General features: G+C 42.0%; 1 long non-coding RNA gene across 2 annotated transcripts in view; it reads left to right on the top strand.

Annotated features, from left to right (window-relative positions):
- The window catches only part of LOC123600573, a 29,684-nt gene extending 13,121 nt beyond the window's left edge, over positions 1-16,563 (top strand). Inside the window, exons 2-3 of one of the 2 annotated variants that reach the window (XR_006713655.1) lie at positions 14,038-14,194; positions 16,525-16,563. This is a non-coding gene — a long non-coding RNA (uncharacterized LOC123600573). Of the gene's footprint in view, positions 1-14,037; positions 14,195-15,515; positions 15,554-16,524 lie in introns of those variants that run through there. The other variant, XR_006713654.1, reaches the window with a different exon arrangement.
- The last annotated feature ends 6,635 nt before the right edge of the window (positions 16,564-23,198 follow it).

Below are 23,198 nucleotides of genomic sequence, written 5' to 3'. Positions count from 1 at the left end.
GCCACACACATGTCGATAGGCTCCTAATCGAGGAGGCCTCTGGAATCCTCTTGTGCAGCTGCAGCCGGGCCTTGGAAAAGACATGGTGAGCTTCCAGGTTCCTTGCTGAGTGAGCCTGCACCTCTTGTGTACCCTAGGCCCGTGATGTTTTTAGACTTGGTATTGGGTCCACATGGGAGAGTGCCTTAGCTAGGTTTAGGGTTCGGTCCAGGGACGTCGCCAGTGCCGAAAGGACTCCGTTCTCGTGACCTACCTCGAGTGCTGAAGTGAGGGCCCATGCAACCAGGCGACACAAGTGTAGGGTTAGTTCAAGGCCCGCTTAGGTTTCATTGGAGGTTCCCAGATTGAGGTAGTTTTAGGGTTAGGGATATGTCCTAGTAGGTTCTAGGCGCCGAACCCACAGCAGGGCAGTGGTCTCCCCAAAGGGCTGAGTTAAGGGCACAAGTGAGGGTGCCGGTCAGATTCAGTCTTTGGCTGACAAGGCCACACACATCGACAGGCCCTGGTTGGGGAGGCCTCCGGAATCATCTCGGGCAGCTTCAGCCGAGCCTGGGAAATGACATGGTGAACTTCCAGGTTCCATGCCGAGTGAGTCTGCACCGCTTGTGTACCCTAGGCACGTGGTGTTGTCAGACTTTTGTATTGGGTCCCCATGGGGAGAGATCCTCAGCTAGGGTTAGGGTTCGGTCCAGGGACGTCACCAGCCCGAAGCGGCTACGCTCTCGTTATGTCCCTTGAGGGCTGAAGTGAGGGCCCATGCGACGGGGCATCTCAAGTTTAGGGTTCGGTTACATGGCCGGCTTAGTTTTCGGTGGAGGCAACCGGTTTGAGGTAGGGATAGGGTTAGCGTTAGTTTTCAGGAATCTACAAGCGCCGAACCCATAGCAGACCAGTGGTCTCCCCGAAGGGCTGAGTTGTGGGCACAAGGGAGACTACCGGTCAGGATCAGTCTTTGGCTGCCAAGGCCACACACGTCAATGGGCCCCTGGTCGGGGAGGCCTCAGGAATCCTCTCGGGCAGCTGCCGTCAGGCCTGGGAAACGAAATGGACAGCTTCCAGGTTCCATGCCCAGTTAGTCTGTACCGCTTGTGGACCCCAGCCACGTGGTGTTGTCAGAGGTTTATGGTTCGGTCCAGGGAAGTCGCCAGGGTTGAAGCGACATCAGTGTTGTGAATTGCATGGAAGGCTGAAATGAGGGCACATGCTCCAACATGGATCTGTTGTCAAGTTAGTGTGATATATAGGGTTAGGTGTAGGGTGAGTGTTCTAGTTAGGGTTACCATTAGGTTTAGGGTTAGCTCCCTGGAGGCTCTGGGTTGTTACCCCAGAGCATAGCAGGCGTATCTCCAAAGGGCTGAGTGGAGTCACAAGCGTGTGTGCCAGTCAAGATTATTCTATGGGTTCCAAGGCTAGACATATGTATGTGCCACCCTTACTGTAGTCTTCAGGAATCCACCAGTGCAGCTGCCGTCTCGCTTTGGAAATGACATGGTGATATTCCACTTTCCATGTCTAGCATTTCTTCATCAATTCTGGAACCCATGTGCATGCTGTTATTAGAAAATATACAAATGTGTATTTTCTGATGGAATGATATCTCCCTTGATGTCTTTGTGGTGTTAAAGTGCCCTTCTATGATTGTATGAGTATCAATTATTTGCTTTAGGTTTTCAGTGTTTTGTGTATTGGATTCTCTCAAGTTGAGCACATATATGTTTACAATTGTTGTATCTTTCGTTGGATTATACCTTTTTTCATTATAATTTCCTTCTTTCTCTCTTCTTAGAGTTTTATTTTAAATGTATTTGTTTGATATAGGTATGGCTACTGCTGTTTCTTTTGATAATTTACTTCTGTAATTACTCTCTTGTAGGTAGAGAATAGATAGGTCCTATATTTCATTCATTCTCTCACCCAGTGCCTTTTTTTATGAGGAGAGAGAGCTCGGGTATGGGAGGTCTGGTTGGGGGAAATGGGGGAAGACAGAGAGCAAGAGAGAGAATGAGACTCAGTATGTATCTTAAGTAAGTTCCATGCTCAGTGCAGAGCCCAATTAGGACTCAGTCCGATGACCCTGGCATCATAGCCTGATCCAAAGTCAAGAGTCGAAATCTCAAGTGATTGAGCCATCCAGGCACCCCTATCTGTCACCCTGTGCCTTTGATTTGAGCATTTATCCTGTTTCCTTTCAAAGTAATTGATAGACATATACTTGTCCTTTTATTACTTGATGATTGTTGTTTCTGAATCTTTCTGATCCTTTCTTCTCTTTCTCTTTTTTATGGTTTTCTGAGTTTCTTTAGTACCACAGTTGAAATTGCTTGTCTTTATAGTCTGCATATGTATTGGTGGTGTTTGATTTGTGGTTATGATTAGGTTTGTACCTAACCACTTGTGCATATAGAAGTCTATATTTAGGGGCGCCTGGGTGGCGCAGTCGGTTAAGCGTCCGACTTCAGCCAGGTCACGATCTCACGGTCCGTGAGTTCGAGCCCCGCGTCAGGCTCTGGGCTGATGGCTCAGAGCCTGGAGCCTGTTTCCGATTCTGTGTTTCCCTGTCTCTCTGCCCCTTCCCCGTTCATGCTCTGTCTCTCTCTGTCCCAAAAATAAATATAAACGTTGAAAAAAAAATTAAAAAAAAAAAAAAAAGAAGTCTATATTTAGTTGATAGTTGTTTAAGTATGAACCAGTTCTTTACTCCTCTCCTCCCCGTGTTGTAGATATGTAGTGTCATATTTCAAAACCTTTCATATCACGGATACTTTGGCTGATGTTTTATAGATGTACTCATTTTTATTGCTTTTGCGTTTCGCACATTAATAGTTGTCACTTTAGGTGTTTCTTTTCCACTTAAAGAGTCCGCTTTAACATTTCTTTCAGGGGTGGTTTGTTGGTTGTGAACTCGCTGAGTATTTATTTGGGAACCTCTTCATCTCTCCTTCCATCTGAATGATAGTGTTGTGGATAGACTCTCTGGCTGTAGATGTTATCCATTCAGCATCTGTACCATACCATGCTGCTCACTTACGGTTTCAAAGTTTCTTCTGAAAAACTTCCAGTGATAACCTTATGGGGCTTCTCTTGTAGGTAATTGTCATCTTTTGGTTTTTCTGCTATTAAATTTTTTCTTTATCACGACATTTTGCATTTTAATTTCTATGTGACTTGATGTGGATCTGCTTCTGTTGAATATGTTGGGGGTTCTTTGTGCCTCCTACTTCTGGATCTGTTTCATTCCCCACATTAAGGAAGTTTTCATCTATTGTGTCTTCAAATAAATTTTCTGGTTCCATTTCTCAGAGTTTGGAGAATTAGAAATAGGGCAGAAGAGACCTATTGAAGGTTCTCTGATGAGTCACTGGTTTTGCATGTGTGGAGGGTAGATTTGGGATTCAAGTGAACAACATACATTTAATTTAAAAGAACTAGAAAAAAACAACAATCTACCAATGTCCAGTGTTCTCAAAAGGGAGGAATAATGCATATGAGAGTGGAAACCAATGAAACTGAGACCATGAAATCAATAGAAAATATGAAGGTCAACAGTGGGTTTTCTGAAGAGTGAAACAAAAATTTCAAGATTATACGTAGACTATGCTAAGACAGAGAGAGGACCCAACTCAAAATAATTATAAATAAAAGGGCAGACATTACACCTGATACCAAAGAAACATAAAAGAGACAAAGAGGCGACCATGGCTAAATTAGATGCCAGCAAACCGCCTACATAGAAGAAATGGATAGGTTCTTAGAAACACACAACCTACCAAGACTGTATCAGGAAGAAATAGAAGGTTTGCACAGACCCATTAAAGGAAGACTGCATCAATACAAAAAGATAACCAAAGTAAGTAAATTGAATCAGTAATCGAAATTCTCTCAGGGAAGAAAAGCCCAGGACCAGGTAGATTCACTGGTGAATGTGACCAAACGTTTGTAGAAGAAATAACAGCAGTCCTCTCACTGATTCAAAAGGAATGAACACCATAAACTCATTTCATGAGACTGGAATTACCCTGGTAGGAAGCCAGAAAAGGATACTACCTGAACAGAAAACTATAGGCCAGTATTCCCATGATGAATATAGATGAATAATTCCCAGTGATATACAGGCAAACCAAATTAACCATCACATAAAAAGGATCATTGACCACGATGTAGGGTTTTTCCCTGTAAAGGAAGGATGTTTCAGAAATGAAAATCAATAAATATGACCCCTCACATAATTGAATGAAAGAAAAATCATCCAGAAACCAGACTCAACTATAAATAGCAAACGGAGGATTACTAGAAGGGAGGTGGGCAGGGGGATGGGTTAAATGGGTGATCGGCTAAGGAGGGCGCTAGTAGTGAGGAACACTGGATGTTGTATGTAAGTGATGGATGACTACATTGTACTCCTGAAACTAACATTACACTGTATGTTAACCAACTAGAATTTAAATAAAAACTTGAAAAACATATATACTAAAGAAATACATAAGTAAATTTAAAGTTAACAAAATAAATACATTTTTAAAATTTTTCTTAATGTTTATTTATTTTTGACAGAGAGAGGGAGACAGAGAGAAAGAGAGAGACAGAGAGAAAGAGAGAGAGAGAGAGAGAGAAAGAGAGAGAGAAAATGATCAGGTGATCAGGGGAGGGGTAGTGAGAGTGTGAGACACAGAATCCGAAGCAGGCTCCAGGCTCTGAGCTGCCAGCACAGAGCCTGATGCGGGACTCAAACCCATAGACCGTGAGATCATGACGTGAATCAAGTTGGACGCTCAACCAACTGAGCCACCCAGGCGCCCCATACATTTTAAAAATTAAAAAGAAAACTGCTGTGACTATGTCAATAGATACACAAAAATTTCTGAGAAAATTTGGTATCCATTTGTGCTAAAAAACTCTTTAAAAATTCCCCGTAGAGGGAACATATCTCAACATAAGAAAGGCCATGTATGTGAAGCCCATATCTAACATCATACTCTATAGTGAAATTGTGAAAGATTGTCCTCTAAGATCAGGAACAAGAGAAGGATTCCCTAGATATGTGAAGGGGATTGGGTGATGCAGGCTTCTGGTTATGGAATAATAAATTACACATAGAGGATATAGCATAGGGAACATTGAGAATGGTACTGGAATAGTGATGCATGGTGACAGATTGTAGCTACACCTGTGTTAGCGTATCAGAATGTATACACTTGTCCAATCACTATGTTGTTCATCTGAAACTAATGTAACATACTGTATCAGCTATTCCCAAATAACATGATTTTTTAAAAAGGTAAAAGAATGAAATAAAGTTCAGTGTAAAAGAACTTGTTAATATCTAATCAAGAAATACATTAAAGTTCCAAACTAGAAAGTCACTATATCACATTCTGTAGCTTTCCTATTCACTAACCAAATTATCTAAGAAGAAAAGAAAACAATCCATTTACAATAGCATCAAAAACAATAAACTGTATAGGAATAAATTTAGCCAAGGAAGTGAAAGATCTCTCTGCAGAAAACTATAACACCCATGTACTGAAATGGAAGAAATTCAATTTGGATGAAAGAAACAGGAGAACACACAAGTCAGTGAAAAGCCATCCCACGTCTGTCTTTCAGAGGAATTAATATAGATGCAATGTCCATATTACCCAAAGCCATCTAGAGATTCAGTGCAATCTTTATCAAGACTCCAATGCAATTTTTATGCAATTATAAAAACATATCCTAAAATGTATTTGGAACCACAAAAAGACCCCAAGTGGCCAACGCAAGAAAGAACAAAATAGGAGGCATCACACTTCTCGATTTCTAGCTGCATTCTAACACAAAGAAATCAGTTATGTCACTGGCATAAGCACACACACAAGACAATGGAACGGAAATTGAGAGCCCAAACTAAACCCTTGCATGAACAGTCAACTAGTATTTGACAAGGGAGTCAAGAATACATAGTGGAGAAGGGTATTCTCTTGAATAACTGGGGCTGGGAAAATTGGATATACACGTGCATAAGAATAAAGCTTAGCACCTTATGTTATACCACTCCAAGAATTAACTTGAAATGGATTAAAGATGTAAATGAATAGTACGGAAACAAAATTCTTTCTCATCGTTTCAGCTCTTACTATGCCAAGACAGAGCTGTTGAGGTGGTGAAGGGCTGGGTGGAGAGTAGTCCTGGACATAGAAGACTGTGTGTGTGGAACAGACTTTCTTTAGTAGTCTGGAATTATCCCTCTGATTCTTTAAGACTAGCCACTTCCTTCCCCACATTTGCAGACACAGCTAGTACCATGCTGCCAGCAATGCACTGCTTTGCCTCCTCCAACTCTTAGAAATTCTAGGTGGGACCCAGTGGGAAGGGTGGAGTTTAGAAGCACTGATGCTGCCCTGTTGAAACCAGGTGGAGAGGAAGGAGACAGGTGCCATTCGGCTTCATTGGGGTTCAGGTATGTTAGTGTTGGTGTTGGTGTTGGATTTTTCACCTTTTACCCTAACACATCTCAAAAGTTTAATTTCTGTCCTGCAGGTCCACGTGGTTTCCAGGATATTTCCTCCTTTCCCAGAAGTGCCCTCCATGTCATACCCCGTGGGCTGACATTTATCACCACCCATGGGCTTTGGACCACCCCCACCTTCTCCAAACTGGGGTCCTCTGGGACCTCACCTTCCTCCTCCACCATGTGGAAAGATGATATGATCAGTATGAGTTGACTTATAAAACACGTTGTGTCTTTTACTTGTTATGTGTTTGGAGGAGATGCAGTGATGGCACCACAGGGCTTTCAGGTCAGCCTGAGTGAGGACGTTGTAAGGTTCTTCAAGTTTCTCAGGACATGCATGAAATGGGCAGTCATTTCCACATAGTGAGCTGGGCAACACGTGTCTCTGATAGAGAAGGAAAGAGGCCTTATACGTGCTGACAGACATAGCACTCCCTAGGATGTAGCTTGTACAGAGACCATGTGCTGGGCTCTCTGAGGGATGAAACACACCCCTAACATACTTTCTAGCGAGTTGAGACCTGAGCTGTTCACAGCTGCTTGATTAGTTACAAAAACACCTGAACCAGGGCCATGTAAACCTTCCTCAAAGGACAGGATCAGATCTCCCTCTTGTCCTCAAGGGTCACCCGAGGTACATGAAAAACGCTCTGTCCCTGGTAAGGGACCCGAGTGTGAATGAGTTGAATATAATGAAACATGTAGCGGATGGTTTGTTTTTCTTCCACACAGTCTATGCAAGTCAGAATCAACCTCCATCCACGTCCATCCTTTATGAGACCTAAGACGTGATGCAGCTCCCATGGGAAATATCAGTTGTGTCTCTACCAAGGATGCAGAAAAAGGCAAGGTAAATTCTGTTGCCAGTTTCAGTTGCAATACTTTCTGGAAACTTTTATCTGGCCTTGTCTGTTTTTTGTTTGTTTGTTGTTGTTGTTGTTGTTGTTGTTGTTGTTGTTTTTGGTCTTCTGGTGTCTTTACTGTTTGATTTATGTCCTCACAAGCCTCCAGGCTTCTCCAATGTAACATCATCATGTTAGCTAGTGCCTCTGAACACCACAAGTGCATGGAGGCTGAGGACCACGTGGCTCTCACTTAGTGTTTGTGGAAATAACTTGAGGAGGATGACACTTCACTGCACCCTCAAGTCTTCTGGAGCGTCTGACTCCTTCCACACCTTCTTTACACGGGATTATCCTGATTATTTTCATTTTTCCTTTTTCAGTGTAGGCCATGAATGTGTTCAGAATGTCTGCTATGAGCCTCATGACTGGAATTGATAAAAACTCTTTCCAACATTATATTGTGTGCTTTGTGCAGTGCTGAGGGTTCTTAGAAAAATTTCAGAATTCATTACTGGTCCTTCTGTGTTGGCAAATGTACGATAGAGAATTTCTCCAGTTGTCCCCTAGGTGGAAATACTCTGAATTTTCAGAAGTGGCATGTGTAATAAAAAATGTACGTGGAACTGCAGAGAATCAGTGATTACTTGCAGGGCCAATACCTCACAGAGTTCTTCAGTTGTGTTTATAGGAGTAGGTTCTCTTGTGTCCCGGGAGCAGTTGTAATTAGTACTTTGTCTCATGATACCTTATGGGAGTTTTTCACCTGAAATTGAGACATGTTTGTGTTCATTCTTTTACGTAGAATTTCTACCTCCCTTTTACAATGGCACAAAATAGCTCTGCAACTCATGTTGTATTTAAAAGCTGAATTACCTGTGAATTAAGATAAACATACTTGAGACCAATGAATATGCACAGGTAATGTGTTTCCCTCAGAAAACTCATATCCAGGCCCCATGCAGGACTCCAGGAATCCCCATCTCCTCAGAGGTCTCTGTGGCCTTGCACAGAAGATGTCTTTGTCAGGGAAGGAAGCAGAGTGAGGACAGGCATGGGATGGCAGGTAGAGCTTTGACCCTGGGGTGGCCCTGGATCTCTGTGTGGTTCTGGTCATTTCTTTCATTCCTTCATGTTCTGTCTGTTCTCAATGTGCAAATAAAAAGTCTGCAGATCTGGTGGAAGAGGAAACCAGAGGGGTCCTGGTCACAGATGCCTGCCTGTCTGGAATACGCTTCTTTATTAGGCTGGCATTACTGCCATCAATCTTCTAGAACAGGACTCCTTGGCTTTCTGCATTTTTAAACATGGGCAGTGACGTGTGGCGACAGTTGTTTTTCCTTGTGGCATCTGGTACTTTCAGGATATAGGTGGGACCTCATGGAAGGGTATAGTTTTCTGACACTGATGCTCTGTTCTACTAGAACCCATGAATGAACAAGGGGCCAGGTGCTGACACCCACTTCATTGTGTTTCAGCTCCTGTGGGCGTTCTGCTTCTGTCTGTCATACCAACACACCTGTCATTTCTGTAGGTCCCTATGGATGCAAGAGGACCTCCTTCTTTCCCAGGTCCACCCTGCATAGATACAATTTATCACTGTTCATGGGCTCTATGGGCTGCCTCCAGCTCCTTGATGGTGGGACAGTACCCACCACCTCCACCTCGACTATTTGTGAGATAAACTGAGCTGTATGAGTTGACATGTTCAGCATGTTCAGCTTCTATGTTGTTGAGTCTTTGAGAGGATGGAGAGATGGCCTCACACGCTTTGTAATGCAAGGGTGCTGCTGGATGAGGACACTGTTAAGATTCCTCAAGTTTCTCAGGACATACATATGTTGGGCTGTGTCATTTCCATTACTGAGCTGGGCTGCATATATCCTTTGTGGAGAAGGAAAGAGTCTTTTAATAGAAAAGCAGACATATCAGTTCTGCAGATGTGCCCAGCACACAGTCCATGTCCCTGGCTCTGTGAGAGATGAGGCAAACCCTTACCATCAGGGGCTTCAACTGTCCTAATGGGGAGAGAGTCACATGCGTTAAATTACATGGAGCTTCTGGTCTACAATAATGGCAGCTCCAGTAATGGGTCCTCAAGTACAAGAGACGGAGACATGAATCTCATGGAAATGAATTGGAGACTGTGCATGAGAAGGGAGAGCTGAGATGGTACAGAGAGGAGGGTGTTGGACTCAGTGAGATGGAGTTGGAGGCCATTTGTGGCAGGGCCCACAACCTGGGCAGGGATAGTGAGTGCAGAGTGGCATCCACACAGAGCTGCTGTATGGGTTCAAGGATAGTCCATGCAGGTATCATCTCTGAAATGTCATTGTGGCCAAAGTGCACCTAGTTCATTATCTAAATAAAGACTGTTGTTTCTCTTGGAGGTTCTCCTGAAGGTTCTGGATCCTTGTGAAAGAATGCCCTGGAGATTTGTAGTTTTCCTTGGTTCTTATGGGATGCTTGTCTGCCTAAGTTTGTGTGCCTCTGTGAGACTAAATGTGATGAAAGTTGTAGATTAGCTGTGTGGCTTCCTTGGCCTTCAGCCTGAATCAGACTCTCAGCAGGGAATTCAGGGTTGACCAGGAAACGCCCCTCTTGGAATCTTGTCACCGCACCCCTGAACCTACTGTCATGACCCTGCATGAAGGTTTGCATCTCTGAAACTTCCCTCACAATTTCCAGAGGCACTGCCTGTGATCCTGCTGTCTCAGCCCTAATGCCAGCTCTCAGTGGGGCCATCTCAGAGCCTCAGCATTGTAATCTGAGAAGCAGGAACAATGTTGGTCTCTGAGGTCAGTGCGATGAAGAGGTGGTTAAGCACATAAGGAATTTGTAAAATGTACGGGATGAGTGGGCATTCACCCTTCTCAGGGTGGAAAATGTATCTGCACACAGAAGATCATCAACAGATGTTCATTCAGTTTCATGAAACTAAGGGTATAATGCCTGAGGTTGGGAGATTGGCAATTCCTGTTTCCAAAGATACAACAAAGACCCCTGTGTTTTTTCTATTAAAATTCAGGTCCTACTTTACAAAGAAGGAAAAGATAAGTATGAGAATGTGTATATTCAGGCATCTACATCTAAGGTCTGAGGTAGACATACAAATGCAGCCACACAAATATGTGCTCATCCAAGGCCACAGATGTATTGTAGAAGACAAAATGCATAGAGGAGAACAGAAGATCCCTTTGCAATAAGTCAAAATCACTTTGACGTAGAGGACCATCCGTTTGAAATTTGGAGAGGACACTGAACCATTACAAACCAGCTATGGTTATTATATATTTAGAGATGGTGTCTAATCTGCCCCTTGGTCTGAATGCTTTCCCTGCCCACCCTGTCCACTCCACTTTGTCCTTCCTAATGTCCCCTAATACACTTGTCACAGTTGTGTTTCTGTGTCAGCGTCAGCTTCCAGGAAAATCAACACTCATTCCCCATCAAGCGTACACTTTGGGGTTCCTGTATATGCAGTCAGCCAACACATAGTATGTACAGGATTGGTGGAAGAAGACAGATCATTCTTTGGGGTTGTAATGCCTGGAAGGGACCTATAGTTCCATCTGAGGAGTTGGATACATCCTTTAGGGAGATCTGGTGATGGTTGTTATATCTGTAGATAGATACTCATGAGCACATGGCGTGCGTGCTAGTTGATGGGGTTCGTGCTGATGAGGAGGGCAGGTATCTGTCTCCAGGAAAGGGTCTCTTCCGATGGTGAGGAATGGATTCAGGAGACCGGTAAGGAGGCCCTGCATTAACTCAGCTCTTGTGCCCTTGTGCACCTTACCAGCTTCCCCCAATAGCACCAATCTAGGTGGCCTCAAGGGGCCAAATGGCGCAGCTTTTGTGGTGAGTCCCACATGATGTCCCACAAAGCTTCCCCTGTTGCCTTATTGAGGAATCAGGAGGGCAGAGCTCCATGGTCTGAGATAGGTTCCTTGGACACCACCCAGGAGAGTTGTGGGTAAGCATATGGCTCCTTCTACATTGGCCAAGCCAATCCACTTTGCCCCAGGCACCCCGTAACCTCTGAGCCCCTTTTTCCTCCCAGCTTAGGGAAGCAGCCAGCCCTCCAGAAGCTTTTGGGTCATGGATTAGCCACCAAGGGTAAATGTCTGGCTGTCCACATGCTGCCAGCATTGCTCTAGCAAATGTCAACATGAGCAGCTGCTGTACAGGGGATTCTCCTCCATTGTGATCAGGGCCTGGGACAAAACAAGACCTGAGAGAGGGAGAGACAGGAGTGCCCTGTGCTCCTGGACAGGGCTGCATGCACAAAGCAGATATCCTGAAGCCTGGGGAGAGGTGGAGAAAGAGACAGGCAGGGAGAGAGACATTGAATTTGTGATAGGGGAATTGGGCAAGTCCTAGAGAGTGAAAGGAAGAAATAGAGAGAGATGTGGTTAGAGATAAAGAGAGACAAAGAGGAAGTACAAGGAGAAAGTAGAGACCTGGTCCAGGAATGTGGATGGGGTGAGATGGGCCAGGGGAGAGGGGATGTATGAAGTGTCTCTGAGTGCTGGGGCAGAAATGGCAGGTATCATGGGCATCAGTGTTGTGTGACTCCAAGACTCCAACATCCCTGGGGCCAAGCTTTGCAGAGGCTATTGCATTTGAAAAGATGGGTATCCCTCATTTCTCCTGGAATTGTGGGGGCACAGCCTCATGTTCTGTCATGGAGAGGGATGTCTTGAGGGAGAGTGTGCTGCTCTTTGGCAGGTAAACACTAGAGCCGCCCTGTGGGGAGGGAACCCGGACCCATCTCCCTCACTTCCCCAGGCCCTGTTGGATTTCCCCGCCGCTCCCTACCAGCTGATCTTCCTCATGTTCTGAACCCAGGCATCAGGCATTGTGTTGCCCCCAGATCCGGCAGTCTGGACCTGGCAGAGTTGAACTGCTGATATTGATAAATGTATTTGACAAGAAGGTCCATATTCTCCCTCTGGAGCTAGTGGTGTGCATCAAGATCGTGCGTTTTTATCCTCCTGTCCACTGCCAAACTGAGGATGCCAGATGGTAGGTGAACCTTTTAAAACACCATAGTCTTCTCTTACATCAAATTCAAAGACATTTTCTTGTCCCAGCTTTCTTTTAATTTTGAAGAAATGGCAATTAGTAATTGAAGGCATAATGAATGGTCCTATAGGAATTTGACCTATATGACTGATGGACATTATTTCATACATCTGTATCCCTAAAGCACATTTCATTGGAAATATTAGCCAAGGATACATACAGTAAATTCATAACAGATGTGTAGCTCCCTGTAAGTTGCATTCTGACCCTGCCACATATGTGTCATCAAAGATATTATTAGTGACTATTCAGATAAGCTCTCTACATCAAGATGGTGATGTTAGAGAATCTAGTATAAATGGAATTTCACAGATTCTAAATTAGGAATGATTTTTTTTTAATTTATAATGTTTCTGTTTTTCTTTTTTGGAGAGAGCCTGAGGGAGGGAGGGGGGAGTGAGCAGGAGACACGGAATCTGGGGCAAGCTCCAGGCTCTGAGCTGTCAGCACAGAACCTGACGCAGGGCTCAATCTCATGGACTGCAAGATCATGACCTGAGGGGAAGTCGGATGCTTAACTGACTAAGCCACCCAAGCACCCCAGGAATGATAGTTCATTGGCAAAAAAAGATAAATTAAAGATAGCGTAAAGGATGTCAACTTTTCATTGAAATATTCTTCACACATTTGTTGTATTAGTTTTAGGCATACATTGTAGTCATTCCATATGTCTATAAATTATGTTGTACTTCAGCACAAGTGTAGCTATCCTGTGAAAGCATGCAACAATATTATTACAGGATTGACTCTATTCCATTGGCTGTCTCTTGTATCCCTAGGACTCATTCGTTCCATAGCTGGAAGCAGTTATCTCTCTCTCAAAGGTGTCAATTCTTTATCTAACCTAAATACTCTGGTGGTAAACACAATTACTTGCTCAGCATGTGTAAATTGGTGGTCTATTTTTCTGTGGACATTGCTTAAAACATTACAAATGATGTCATTATGTTAATAAATTCTGTTTCATTCTTCACTCAAAAAAAAAGGAGAAGGAAAAGATTTTGTGTCCCAGGCCCTGTCACTAAGACCCTTCCCATTGTGGAAAACAGGCGGAGTTGCCCAGATCACCTTCAGTCCCTCAGCTGAGCGACCAGGGCCTTCAACATTGCAGGAATTCCCAGGGTAGCCAGCAGAGAGAGCTCAAGCACCACAGACCCGGAGGGGCGGGCTCCTCTGCCTAGGCAGTGATGGCCAGCAGAGGGCGCACCATCGGCTTTTCTGACCCAGGGCACTTCAGAGCAGGAAGGACTGCTGCTGCTCCCAGAGGACACAGGGCCTCTACCGCTGTCTCAGGACAGAGAGCAGAGCTGTGTTTCCAGCGGGTTCTGCCGCCCGCCCCAGGGGAGACCTTGGGAGCTTTGCAGCAACTTGGCATCTCCTGAGTCGCCAGAGAGAAGCTGCCTTGTTGTACTGAGTACTGAGGTGGGGGTCCTGGGTGGCTTCCCTGGGCATGATGGTTGCTAAACAGCATAGGCCCTTGCATTTTCTGGGTTGTTCCCGTGTTTAATTCTTCAACTTCCTGGACAGTATTTGAACAAGTTGTATTTTACTAAAGGACTCGTGGATTGCGGGGTTCCACGACTTCACCTCATAGATGCAGTCAATGGTTTGTTCCAGATTCAGGCTTGTTTCCGGTAAGAAACACGGACAGAAATTCAGAAGAACGGGAGCTGCATTCCATTAGGACTTGAATACACGAAATGTTCGTCTCAGGACCTTCTAGAAGAATGAGCTGGGACCCACTTTCCGAGTCCTGCTGGAACCAGTGACCGAGGTAAGGGCACAAAGTGTCCCCCACATCATACATGCTTTTTTAAAAAATTTATGGTTATTTTTCCAACCTAATGAAGTGATTGAAAACTACAGAAAACCCGGTAGGTAGGTGTCTTAACCTTATGTTATCTATTACTTTAAATTGCACTTAGGAAACCTACAGTGTAATATTAGTTTCAGGCGTACAATATAGAGCAACATTTCCATGCGTCACTTGGTGCTCATCCCAGGTGCACTTGGTAATCCCCAGCAGCTGTTTCATCCATTCCCCCACCTCACTGTGGAACCCCTCAGTTTGTTTTCTAGTTAAGAGTGTTTGTCACTGTCTCCTCCCCCCCCCTTTGTTTTGTTTCATTTTCATGTGTTAGTGAAATCATCTGGTATTTGTGTTTCTCTGACAGGCTTATTTCACCCAGCATAACATTCTCTCACTCCATCCACCTCGTGGAAAATGACAAGATTTCATGTTTTTATGGCTGAATAATATTACATTCCATATACTACATCTCAGTTTATTCATCAGTTGATGGATGCTTGGTCAGTTTCCGTAATTTGGCTTTTGTAGAAAATGCTGCTGTAAACTCATGGTGCCTGTATCCCTTTGAAGAATTATTTTTGTATTCTTTCTGTAAATACCTCGTAGTGAAATTGCTGGATCGTAACATAGTTCTATTTCCATTTTTTTTTTTTTGACGAATCTCCATGATGTTTTCCAGAGTGGCTGCACCAGTTTGCATTCCTTCCCACAATGCAAGAGGGTTTCTCTTTTCCCACATCCTTGCCAACACCTGCTGTTTCATCATTCATTGATTTTAGTCATTCTCACAGATGTGACGTGTTATCTCATTGTACTTTTGAATTGTATTTCCCTGAAGATGAGTAATGCTGAGCATCTTTTCAAGTGTCTCTTGGCTATGTTTATGTCACCTTGGGAAAATGTCCGTTCATGTCATCTGCCCATTTTTAATTGGATTTCTCATTTTTTGGGTGCTGTATAACTTTATATATTTTGGACAGTAACCCTTTATCAGATGTCGTTTACAAATATTACTCTGTAGGTGTTTTAGTTTTGTTGATTATTTCCTTTGTGACAGAAGCTTTTTATTTTTATGAAGTCCCATTATTTTTGCTTGTGTTTCCCTTACCTCAGGAGATATATCTACAAAGATGTTTGTACAGCCAAAGTCAAATAAGATACTGCCTGTGTTAGGTATCCTCTGGGATTTTTATGGTTTCAGGTTTCACACATAGTTCTTTATTCATGTTGGATTTATTTTTGTGTATGTTGTAAGAAAGTGGTCCGTTTTTGTTTTGTTTTGCAGGTTGCTGTCTAGTTTTTCCAAAACCACATGTTGAGGAGACTTTTTTTAAGTTTATGTATTTATTTTTGAGAGAGAGAGAGAGAGAGGGAGAGAGAACATGCAGAAGAGGGGCAGAGAGAAATGGAGAGAGAGAATCCCACGCATGCTCTGCACTTCCCTGAGATCATGATCGGAGCTGAATCCACAGCCACACACTGTGGAGCCACACATGTGTCCCAAGAGTATCTTTTTTCCCCCCATTGGATATCCTTTCCTGCTTTGTTGAGAATTAATTGACCATATATGTATGAGTTCATGCCTGGGTTTCCATTCTATTGGTCTCTGCGTCTGTGTTTTTTTTTTGTTGTTGTTGGTTGCCAGTACCATACTGTTCTGTTCAGTACAGCTTTATAATATAACCTAAAGTCTAGAAGCGTGATGTCTCCAGCTTTAGTTTTGGTCTTCAATTTCTTTTGGCTGTTTGGGGTCTTTGCCACTCCATACGTATTTTGGGACTATTTGTTCTAGTTCTGTGACAAATGTGTTGTTTGTGTGATAGGGATTTCATTACATGTGTAGATTGTTTTGTGGAGTGTAGACCTTTTAACAGTATCTTGTTCTTCCTATCCGTGAACATGAAATGTATTTCCTTTTCTTTGTGTCCTCTTCCATTTCTTTCATCAGTGTTTCACAGCCTTTAGAGTACAGATCTTTTACCTCTTTGGTTAGGTTTATTCCAGGTATCTTGGGGTATTTGGTGCACCTGTCAATGGGATTGATCCCTTACTTTCTCTTTCTGTTAATTCATTATTTGTCTACAGAAATGCAATAGATTTATGTACATTGATTTCTGTATATTTTGATTTGTCGAATTCATATATCAATTCTAACAATTTTGGGGGGAGTCTTTCATGTTTTCTATAGAGAGCATCATGTCATTTCCAAATAGTGAAAGTTCTATTTCTTCCTTGCCAATTTGGATGCCTCTTATTTCTTTTTGTTGTCTTATTGCTGTGGCTAAAACTTACAGTACTATGTGGAATAACAGTGGTGAGAGGGATCATCCCTGTCTTGTCCCCGACCTTGGAAGAAAAACTTTCAATTTTTCCCCATTGAGGATGAGATGAACTGTGGGTTTTTCATAGATGACCTTTATTATGTGCAGGTAGGTTGAGTACCAATATACTTGCTAGGGGGTTTTATCGTGAATGGATGTGACATTTTGTCAAATCGTTTCCCTGCATGTCTTGAAAGCATCATATTGTTCTTATCCTTTCTTCTATTAATGTGGTGCATCATGTTGATTGATCTGTGAATGTGGAACCACCCTTGCAGTCCGGGAATATATCCCACTTGATTATGGTAAATGATTCTATTAATGTATTATTGACTTTAATTTGAAGGCATTTTGATGTGAATTTATGCATACATATTCATCGGGATATTGGTCTGTAGTTTTATTTAAAAATTTTTAACATATTTAAAGTATTTATTTACTTAGAGACATAGAGTCCATAAAAGTGAGGGAGGGGCAGAGAGACAGGGAGAGGGAGAATCCTGGCCATGCTCCACACTGTCAGCACAGGGTCCAACGTGGGACTCGAACCCATGCACTGCAAGATAATGTCCTAATCCAAAATTAAGATTTGGACACTAAACCCACCGAGGCACACAGGAGCCCTGGCAGTTTTCATTTTTAGTGGAGGCTTTAACTGGTTTTGGTATCAGGGTAATGATGGCCTCATAAGATGAATTTGTAAGTTTTCCTTCTTTTTTTATTTTTTGTAATAATTCGAGAAGAATACATATTATCTCTTCCTTAAATGGATGGTAGAATTCATTAGCGAAGCCCTCTGGCCCTGAACTCTTGTGTTGGGGGGAAAATTTTTTATTACTGATTTGATTTCTTTCTGTTTTCAGATTTTATGTATCTTCCCGTTTCAGTTTTGGTAGTTTGTGTGTTTCTAGGAATTGTTCCATTTTTCTCAGAGTGTCCAATTTGTTGTATATAGATTTTCATAATATTATCTTCTAACTGTATTTTTGTGGCATTGACTGCTATTTCTCCTGTGTTATTTGTGATTTTATTTACTTGAGTCCTTTCCTTCTTCTTTGTGAAAACTCTGCCTAGGAGGTTTTCATGTTGATTACTGTTTTCAAGGAACCAGCCCCTGGTTTCATTGATTTGGTCTAGTGTCTTTTTGGTTTCTATATTCCTTATTTCTGCCTTAATCTCTATTATTTCCTTCCTTCGGCTGTTCTTCTCATTCCTTTAGTTATAAGTTAGGATGGTTTGGGATTTTTCTTGCTCTTTATGGTAGGCTTGTACTGCTATATACTTCCATCATAGACTGCTTCTGCCGCATTCCAAATATTTTTACCAGTGTATTTTCATTTTCATTAGTTTCAGTGTATTTTCTCATTGATTTCCTGTTTGACCCATTCATTTGGTAGCATGTTATTTAACCTCCCTTTATTTGTGGCCTTTCCCCTTAGTGTGTGTGTGTGTGTGTGTGTGTGTGTGTGTGTGTGTGTGCACGCACACGTGGTTAACTTCAAGTTTCTTAGCTTTGTGGTCAGAAAAAATGCTTGGTCTGATCTCTGTCTTTGGGTACCTGTTGAGGCCTGCTTTGTGACCTAGAATGTGATCAATTATGGAGAATGCCCCATGTGCACTTGAAAAGAATGTGTACTCTGTCATTTTAGTATGGAGTGTTCTGAATATATCTGTTAAACCCATCTGGTCCAGTGTGTGATTCAAAGCCATTGTTTCCTTGTTGAATTTCTATTTACAGGTTCTGTCCATCGATGTGAGTTATGTGTTAAAGTCCTCTAATATCGTTATATTATTATAAATGAGTTCTTTTTTGGTTGTTGTTAAATGTTTTATATACTTGGTGGTTGCATGTTGGGGGCATCAAAATTTATAATCATTGGATCTTCTTGTTTGGTTGTCCCCTTTAGTATGAGATAGTGTTGGTCTTCATCTCTTGTTACAGCTTTATTTATTTTTTAAATTTAAGTCTTAGTTGACATACAGTGCATTCTCGGATTCGTGAGTAGAATTCAGTGATTCATCCCTTACATACAACACCCAGTGCTCATCACAACAAGTGCTCTTCTTAATACAGGTCCCCCATCTAGCCCAGAGCTGACCCATCTCCCTTCATGAACCTTCACTTTTTTTTCTCTATCATTAAGAGACACATGTAGTTTGTTACCACTCTTCTCTTTTCCTGCCCCCTTCCCATGTTTTCATCTGTTTTGTTTCTTCAATTCCACATGAGTGAAATCATATATCTGTCTTTCTCTGATTGACATATTTCACTTAGCATAACACATTCTAGATCCATCCACATCGTTGCAAATGGCAGGATTTCATTCTTTTTGAAGCTGAGACATATTAGATTGTATATACATATGTATGTATGTATGTATGTATGTATGTATGTATGTATATATATACACACACACACACATGCGTATACATGAATACACAGACACACACATACACAGACCCCACAACTTCTTTATACCTTCATCACTTGATGGATACTTGGGCTCTCCATAATTTAGCTATTGTTGATAAAGCTGCTATAAATATTGGGTGCATGCAATTTTACTACTAGGTTTTGACCTAAAGAGTACCAAACTACAGTCTCGATTTTAAAGTATTTTTGCCCAATATAAGTATTGTTACTGGGTTTCTTTTGATATTATTGGCACGAAAAATGTTTTTTCATTCCCTCCATTTAAATCTGCAGGTGACTTAAGTCCAAATAAGGCTTTGTAGGCAGTACCTAGATAGGCCTTGTTTTGTTTGTTTGTTTCTTTTCTTTTTTCTTTTCTTTTCTTTTCTTTTCTTTTCTTTTCTTTTCTTTTTTTTTTTTTTTTTGTCCATTCTGACCCCCTATCCAATGTCTTTTGATTGGAGCATTTAGTCGATTTACATTAGAGTAATTATTGATAGGTATATATTTAGTGCCCTACTAGTTGTTTTACCATTGTATCTTGATGTTTTCTCTGATCCTTTCTTTTCTGTAACAATTTTGGTCTTTCATTTCCACTAAAAGAGCCCGATTTATATATTCTTTTCTTTTGTCTGGTAGTATATTTCTTTACTTATTTTTAATATTTCTTCTTTTTTAAAATTTAACCCCAAGTTAGTTACCTTATAGTGGAATACAGCTTCAGGATTAGAATTTAGTGATCCGTCAATTACAAAATATATCCAGTACTCATCCCAAGTGCCGTCTCTAATTACCATCACCCATTTAGCCCATACCCCTATTCAGTAACCCTCCAGGAACCCTGAGCTTCTTCCCTCTATTTAACAGTGTCTTATCGTTTGACTCCATCTCTGTTTGTATCTTATTTTTGCTTTCCTTTCACTACGTTCTTCAGTGTTATGAATTCTCTCATCTGTGGAATTTAATATGATGTGTGTCTTTCTCTGACATATTTTACTTATAATAAAGTCCGGTTCACTCCACGTTGTTGAAAATAGCAACATTTCACTCCTTTTGATCGCCGTGTAATATTCCATTGTATGAATATACATCTTCTTTATCCATTCATCTGTCAATGGTCATTTGGCCTCTTTGCATAATGTAGCTATTGTTGATAATGCTGCTATAAACATTGGAATGTATGTGCCACTTGGAGTCAGCATTAATGTATCCTTTGTGTAAATACCTAGTAGTGCAATTGCTGGGTCCTAGTGCAGTTCTACTTTTGGTTTTTGTAGCGAATCTCCATACTATTTTCCAGAGTGGCTACACCATTTTGCATTCCCACCAGCATTGCAAAACTTTCCCTTTGCATCCTTGCCAACAGCTGTCGTTTCCTGAGATGTTAATTTTAGCCATTCTGATAGGCGTGAGGGGATATCTCATTGTGGTTTTGATGTGTATTTCACTTAGGAATGAGGGTGAGCATCTTTTCACGTGTGACCAATCTAGATGTCCTCTTTGTTAAAATGTCTCTTCATGTCTTTTGCCCATTTCTTCTCTGGATTATTTGGTTTTTGGGTGTTGAGTGTGATAAGTTCTTGATAGATTTTGGATACTAACCCTTTATCTGATATGTCACCTGCAAATATCTTCTCCCATTCCATTAAGTTTCCTTTTAGTTTTCCTGATTGTGTCCTCTGCTGTGCAGAAGCTTTTTATCTTGAGGTCCCAATAGTTTATTTTGGTTTTATTGCCCTTGCTTCTGGAGAAATGACAAGCAAGAAGTTGTTGTGGTCAGGATCAAAGAGGTAGGTTGCTTGTTTTCTCCTCTAGGATTTTGATGGTTTCCTGTCTTACATTTAGATCTTTCATCCATTTTGAGGTGTGTGTGTGTGTGTGTGTGTGTGTGTGTGTGTGTGTGTGTGAGAGAGAGAGAGAGAGAGAGAGAGAGAGAGAGAGAGAGAAGTTTAAGAACATAGTCCAGGTTCATACTTCTCACTGTCCAGTTTTCCCAGTACCATTTGCTGAAGAGACTCTTCTTTTTCCTTTGGATATTCTTTCCTGCTTTGTGAAAGATTATTCAGCCATATGTTTGAGCCTCCATTTCTGGGTTCCCTATTCTGGTCCTTTGATCTATGTGTCTGTTCTTGTGCCCGTACCATACTGTCTTGATGATTGCGGCTTTCTAATGCACCATAAAGTCCAGAGTTGTAATGTCTCCATATTTGTTTTTCTTTTTCAACATTACTTTGGCTCCTTGGGGTCTTTTCTGATTCCATACAATTTTAGGATTGTTGTCTCTAGCTCTGTGAAAAATGCTGGTGTTATTTTGATAGGAATTACATTGAATTTGTCGATTGCTGTGGGTAGAATTGACATTTTAACAATATTTGTTCTTCTAATCCATGTGTATGGGATTTTTTTTTCATTTCTTTGTGTCTTCTTCAACTTCTTTTATAGACGTTGTATGGTTTGTTCTTTTAATTTTTTTAATGTTTATTTATATTTGAGAGAGTGAGCGAGCAAGTGACAGCGCATGAGTGGGGGGGGGGGCAGAGAGAGAGAGGGAGACACAGACTCTGAGGCAGGCTCCAGACTCTGAGCTGTCAGCACAGAGCCCGTCAAGGGACTCAATCCCACAAATGCAGGATCATGCCCAGAACCGAAGACAGCACTTAACCGACTGAGCCACCCAGGAGACCCTCTATTGTTTTAACTGTACTGATCTTTTCCCTCTTTGGTTGGGTTTATCCCTGGGTATTTTATGGTTTTCAGTGCAGTTGTAAATGACATCAATTCCTTGATTTCTCTGTTGATTCATTACTGGTGTATAGAAATGCAATCAACTTCTGCATATTGATTTTATATTCTGATACTTTCCTGAATTCCTGTATCAATCCTAGACGTTTTTTGGTGGAGTCATTCGGATTTTCCACGGAGAGTATCATGTCTGTGAGCAGGGAAAGATTGATTCCTCCTTGCCAACTTGGACACCTTGTATTCTTTTTGATGTCTGATTGCTGAGGCTAAGACTTCCAACAGTATGGTGAATAAAAGTGCTGAGAGTGGACATCCCCGTCGTGTTCCTGACCTTAGGGGGAAAGCTCAGTTTTTCACCATTGAAGATGATATGAGCTGTGGGACTTTCATATCTGGATATTCTCATGTTGAGGCATGATACTTCTATCCCTCCTTTCATGAGGTTTTTTGTTTTTTGTTTTTTTTCACCACTAAAGGATGCTGCTGCATTTTGTCAAACGTTTATTCTGCATCTATGGAGAGGATCATGTGGTTGTTATCCTTTCTTTTATCAATGTGATGTATCACATCAGTTGATTTGCAGATATTGAATCTATTGTGCATTCCAGGAACAAAATCCACCTCATTGTCCTGAATAATCCTTTTTATGTATTGTTGGATCTGGTTTGCTACTTTTTGTTGAGAATTTTTGCATCCAGGTTCATCAGGGAAATTGGTCTGTAGTTTTCCTTTCTGGTGGGGTCTTTGTCCAGTTTGGACTCAAGGCCATGCCTGCCTCATAGAATGAGTTTGGAAGTGTTCCTTCCATGTCCCTGGCCATGACCTTATCTTGTTCTTTCATTTGGGATGCATTCCTCTTGTCTTGGCATTTTGGTTGAGTATTTGCCTTCTCTGCTACCAAAGCTCATTATGTTACCTGCCTCTGAGATGAATGGCTTTATGAAGAGGAGATCATCAAGTGTCCAGGGCCTGGCACATCACGGAGTGTCTGTGGTGTGTGTTGCATGCACTGTTTATGTTCTGGCTGCACTATCCTTCAAGCCAGTTGTATGAGCAATGTATGGTCCTTGGCCAGAATGTGGTGAGACTTATCTAGGTCTGCTCCGATCTGCTTATTAAATGAGACTTGAAACGATTGCCACTAGAAGTGAAGCATAACTGTCTCGTCAAGAGAGATGGTCTGGTCATGGGCTTCCACTGGTGTTCTGGGGAATGGGCCAGGTCCATTGCGACAGAGGCAAGCTTCAATGACCTAGGCCAGTCTCGCCAGAACACAGGAAGTTGGGGTTGGTGTAAGCAGCTTAGGCACCCAGTGTGGGGATTGTCTTGTTTCCAGCATATGGCTCTGTGTGTTTTTTGCTGGGGGGGGAGGTGTGCAGAATAGGGAAATGGTGCCACGCAGCCCACCTGTCATAGCTCTTTGTCCCCTCATTGTGAACACTGCTTCTCAGGGATGTTCTCCCCGATCAGTGTATAATCTCTCCAGTGTGTG

Source organism: Leopardus geoffroyi, chromosome D1 (genome assembly GCF_018350155.1).
Source record: "Leopardus geoffroyi isolate Oge1 chromosome D1, O.geoffroyi_Oge1_pat1.0, whole genome shotgun sequence".
NCBI lineage: Eukaryota > Metazoa > Chordata > Mammalia > Carnivora > Felidae > Leopardus > Leopardus geoffroyi.
The sequence above is the reverse complement of the archived record's forward strand: the minus strand, read 5'-3'. Positions and strand labels throughout refer to the sequence as shown.